Here is a 6,095-nt window from a genome sequence, read left to right as displayed (position 1 = left end):
AGAGGCTTGGCTTGACATGTCTAATGTGCCTGCTGGTTAACATGGGGTCAAGCTATTCTCAGAACCTCCAGTGGAAAAAACTAATTCAGCATCACCAAATGAACACACTCAGTCTCCCTCCATTCAATGACAAAAAACCCCAAAACATTCAAAAATACAGTCAGTCCACTCAATTTTTACAAGCACATTCACAGAAAAGAACCCAGACACTCTGAATACACACTGAAATAAATCATCTGAGCCCTTCTCTTCCCTCCATGTGGTTTAAAAATGAGACAAATCCGCAATAGATATCTCATTTGCGGGAAACCGGTCACCACTGCAACGCCAAACGCCAGCAGGCCCCTCGCACAGACTGCCCACAAGCATGAAGACTGGCACTGTGACATCATATCCTGTCATTGTGTTGAGCTCAGGCCAGTAACATCCCAATCAAGTCTCTGGCTGCCTGCACTTCACCAAGAAAAATAGAAGTTACAATTAGAGGAAAGCTATAAGAAGAACAACAGACTTCAGTCCAGACGTATGAGTCATATGAGATAATAGCTAAACAACAGCCAGTTGCTTCTGTCATGGGTTGGCAAACACTGTGAAAAATGTATTTTGACTATATGACTAACTGCATCTGTTATCCTAAACTGTCCTGGAACACAGAAGCAGTTGCAAAATACTAAAAATAATGGGAACGTAAACATCAACTTTATCTTGATCTTCAACAGTTTAGTGAAATTAGCTCATTTAACCCTCGATAAACCTGATTCATTTTATTTTTTGACGTCTTCTCCTAGACATTGGATTGGTGGAAAAGAAAAACCTAACGCAAGATAATGACTTGCATCACATTAAAATGGTAATAAAAATATGCTGCTGAAGCCTGAGTTATTCCCTGTTATTCAATTCTTTTAAGAGATCAATGCATTTGAATCATCATAAATTAGTATTTATGGACTGATTTTATACCTTATAATAAAACCCGACTGATAAATGATTTATTTGCTGATGTCATGATGGTGAGTGCTGCCCCTCAGAGAGCACTGACAGACAGATCATATCATAGTCGCAGTAATAAATGTTTCTGTCATGGATTTATGGGTTTTGTTGTCGACAGTCTGAAGATCTGATTGTTGAAATGGTGAGAGTTTTTTTCCCTTTATTTTCTTTATTGTTTCTGTTCTTTTGTTTCTAGCAGGAATGACTTTGTGGTGTTTTATAAGCTCTCTCTCTCTCTCTCTGGTATTCTGAGGTATTTTCTCGTGCTGCTCTTTGTGCTCTAAACTAACCAGACCTCTCCTGTGCCTCTGGACTCCAGTGCCAGATTAATTTTCCTTTTCACACCGCTGTCACCAACTCATCTCCCACCAGTCCCTCAACCTTCATCCAGCTGCCATCGCTCCGTTCACCTGACAGCCTGCCTCCCTCTGCCCTTGCCCCCAGCCAACCCTTCACCCCTCATCTGCAACTTTATCTCAATAAATAATTTACTGAAGTCAAACTGAAACTAACCGTTACAGTACCGAATGACGGCGTGAAGAGGTCGCTCGTAGTGATGAACCTACAGAGAATCAGCTAACTCTGTGGCTCCCTCGGCTTTTATGTAGCTGTACAGTGAGATTCAGCTCATCATTCAGCAGCTGTTATCAGTAAAAAACCTTAAAAACTCACTGTGCACTACCTGCTGGTGAACATGCTGCTGCATTTAGCAGGTAAAGCGCCAAATATTCCCCTCAGGACACTGAAAATGAGTGAATATTGGCTGTACATTTGCCAGGTGGCCAGAAACTCGCCTCCAAATTAATGATAGTGTTGCTCCATGACTAAGCAACAGTTTGAGACAAAGTTGTGTTTACAGCTTGTTTTTGCTGTTGAGTGGCCAAAAATACAGATTCTGCTGGTTTAAGAAAACATTGTATGTGATTTTGTTAAAAAAAAAAAAAAATCAGTTTCAAAAATCCAGTTTTGATCCGATTCTGCTCACAGTTCCCAACCTGGGAGTTAGCAGCCACAACGGTTCACAGTCTCATTACCAGGGTTGGCAATAATAAAGAACTGAACTCTAATATTCCAGATTGGACATTTTTCTGATCACTGCTTTTTTTTTTTCGTGAAATTCTGTCTAGTTTTACTTGGACAAGTCTCTGAAACCAGCTCAACTGAAACAATCTGATAAGAGAAAATCTCTCTTCAGCTGTGTACGTGCTCTCTCACACTCTCTCTTTGTCTTCTGACTCATCGGGATAAACAAGTTTTCACTGTGTCTCAGAGAAGTTGCTGATTCAAACTAATTAGAAAAATGAAGTCTGATCATTCATCAGTCACTCATCTGAATCATCACGTACCCACAGTGTGTTTGAATAAATGAGATCTACTGAGATTTACACTCAGTCTTGATATGTGTCTGAGCTGCAGCTCAGACTCCCTCCCTCCGCTGCACTCAGCACTGCTCCTTCTTGTAAACGTATCTGTTATGCTTACATGCTGTTGTGATATTTGGGGCTAATCTAAGTGAACGCTGATAAATAAACATGAACTCCAGTACTGGATAGCTCCAGACCATGGAAGGTAGCAGCTGCCTATTTTTAAGTCTTTCCTGAGTACTCACACCTCCTCACACTCCTGCGAAAACTAAAAAAGATGTTTTTGTGTTACAATGTTCCCCTCAGCCGAATGTAGGTCAGAACCTCGTTTTTTTTAATATTATGTATTCCTCCGCTGTAATGCATCTCCTCTACCTTTTATGGGATGACAATTTTAGCTTGACCCTCTCTCAGGCTGCACATCTTTCATTGAAATGTGAATGTTTAATGTCTCAGCCATGCATCTGCTTTTAGACACCTGTCAGTTTCCAGCGAGGTGGTGGTTGATAGTATTCTAACTCGCTGCTGATGGTGTATTTCATCATCCATCTCTTTCTAGTCTCTCCAGGCTGGGAGAGGTACGTCACCTCTGACTGTCACTCCATGGTTCCTTAAAGCAATGATTCCCAACCAGAGGTACTTGTACCCCAGTGGATACTTCTACATACCCCAGGGGGTATGTAGATAGTGGAGCAGAACACATATATTAATATTATGAGTCAGCTATAACACCTGAACACTAAGTCCTGAACCTCCAGGGCTGAAAAACAAAGCCAACATGAAAGTGCCAAAAGCTGCACTTCTTCAAATTACCAATTGTGGCTGAATTACCAAAAGTGAGTCAGTCCCCACAGACTCCCATGTTAAAATGTGTAAACTTATAGCAGAAATGAACATGAACTGCATAAAAACTAGTTAACAAGCAGACAAAAGTCTAAACAGTTAGCTAATGTTGACCAATGGTTAGAAAAAAGTTAAAATATTGCATTAACAATTGATAGTCAGCACAAAGTAAATAACTGGTTGAAAAGGAAAATAAAAGTAATGTCTTAATGATTGAGACTTCCAGATTGGTAGTATGTCAGTAGGCTAGTAATGCTAATTTGATCAAACTGATCTAGACATTCATAGTTCAAGGGTATGAAGAAAATATTGTAAGTTTATCAACTTTCATAGAATGAATAATGTTAAATAAATTCAAGTTTAAAAGCAAATCAGATCATGGGTGGTGTTGATGAAGGTGTATACCAGACAAAATAGTTACCAATGCATCAAATCAGATTTTCATTTTTTGTTTATTTTCTCTAAATGAAAAGAAACTGTGATGTAACTCGTTGTTGTATATAATATGTAATATATATGTAAACCTTATCTCTGAAATTCTTTAAGATCATTTTTAGCTGTTTTGGAAAAAAAAAAAAAAAAAAAAAGTGCTCCTTTCCAATTAAGGCTTTGAGATTGAATGTCGCTTCGAGCGCATTTTTTCTTTGCTGGGTGTTGGAGACGGCAGCTGTGTGTGCCCATCCTCGTTTGAGTTGCCACGGTCCAGAGTGGCAGATAAGAGCTCACTAAATAACAAGGAGCAGCTTGCGGGCCAAACTGCTCAGGGATAAGACAACCCTGAGGACTGAGGCCCTCAACTTCAGTGACAAGTTAATCTAGAGTAGGCTGCTCTTCAGCTGGACTTATTCCTTTTTTGTGTGTGTGTGTGTGTGTGTGCGTGCAGACATGTCTGTACTACATGTTTGTGCAGCACACACACATTTCACTGCAAGCTTTGACAATAAAATCATTGCTCTCTCAACGCCTTTTCATCCCCACTGACCCAGCCTTTACTGTCCCCAGGTGTCTGCTTTCCTACACTATGAACTGAAGAGACAGGCAGGTAAAATTATCTGAACGGGAATATTAAAGGATTTATATTGAATGATAACTTCATATTACGTGTTTGAGTGCAAAGAATACCAGGGGAGGCATCTGTCTCATCTGAATATGTTCCTGTTGATGTTTACAGACCAGACACTCAACGTCCACAGAGTCTGCTATTCTACTTTATCTTCGCCTACAGCGACGTGATTAATATAATATATTGTGTGAGTGTGTATCTTTCTGTGTGCATTTTCTGTAACTGTTTATGACGCACAACTTCTCCTCCTGTGCGTGTCTTTGAATGTTGAGTCACGCACATATGATTGTGTATATGCTCACCTGTTTGTTTGTGTGTGTGTGTGTGTGTGTGTGTGTGTGTGTGTCAGGTTATGTCTATGTTTATATCTACTTGTTCTTAATTAGGGGAAGCAGCGAGCATCACAGTTCTGGAGGGGATTTTCTGGCTATGTAAACATCATGCATCATGATTCAGCGAGGTGAGGCGAATGCAGCCCAGCAGCTGCCAAATCTCACTTAGATTGCTGTCTGGATGGCAACAGTTGAGGGCGACGCAGCCAACGTGGAAGTGATGACTGATTCTGCGTCTCCGGGTCAGGACACTCGAGGGTGGATGAGATTTAAATGTAAACATGACATTTGTCCTGCACTTGCTCTTATAATGAATTTGAATGATTGAGTCACATTTTTATCTTAAATGCCTGTTTCCCTTAAAGCGACAGCAGAGTAAAAAGTGTCACTTACTGCAAATTTAATTACATCTCAAATGATTGCCTCTTGTATCAAGGAAATAACAACTGGACCTCAGATCAATACAGTACTGTCACAGTAATAATGACACATAAGAGACACTGTGACTATGTAGCTACTAATTTACCCATCATCACTCTTTACTCTTTACATCACTTTTTACCTCTACTGTCACAAACCGGGCCACACGGCCATGACAACCAGATCAAATCTACGGGGAGAACTTAAACTTAAACTGGGCTCCAATGTGGTTTTAAAAGGATCCCAGGTGCTGATGACCCTTTGCTGCACCCACCTCTAGTACCTGCACAGAAAGCAGCCACTTAAAACAAGCTGCAGGTTAGCTGCACAGGGTGGAGAGGGTCGTCACAAAGGATAGATATGTTTGAAATTCCCATTCTCAAATGTAATATATGTACATATATTGAATTTCCATATATGAAATATATGTACATATAAAATACTAGAATTACAGCTTCACGGTTGTATGCCTCACCACTCAGACTAATTTTCTTCATTAACCATTTGTGTGAGATGTTGCCATAATTGCTATTATATATTAAACCTATAAGAAGTTGTAACAATTTCATATATTGAGACACACACACACACACACACACACACACACACACACACACACACACACATATATATATATATATATATATATATATACATATATACACACACACACACACACATATATATCTTGTCCATATGTTTATGTATGTATGCTTATATTGTGGACACATGTTACATTAATATATATATCCATCCAAAGCTTGCCAATATATGTTGACATTATATACAGTAGTGCACAAAAGTCAGAGACTCTTATATGAGGATAGACATGTTATACATGTTATACCAAATAAAAAATCATCACATAGATATTATTATATACGGAATGTACATATACACATTTTACTATCAGTATTTCATATATGTTAGAAACGTATATCTTCCTATATAAGAGGATGTAGATATGAGATGATAATATATCCCCTTATAGTTGACATATATGGCAACATCACTCTAGATATATGGACATATATGTCATATGTTACATTTGTGTATGGGAATGGTTTTTCCAGCAGCTTTTCA

This window comes from Trachinotus anak, unplaced genomic scaffold, assembly GCF_046630095.1.
Source record: "Trachinotus anak isolate AG129_WGS33_773 ecotype Australia unplaced genomic scaffold, CSIRO_AGI_Tana_v1 ptg000007l, whole genome shotgun sequence".
Classification (NCBI taxonomy): domain Eukaryota; kingdom Metazoa; phylum Chordata; class Actinopteri; order Carangiformes; family Carangidae; genus Trachinotus; species Trachinotus anak.
The sequence above is the reverse complement of the archived record's forward strand: the minus strand, read 5'-3'. Positions refer to the sequence as shown.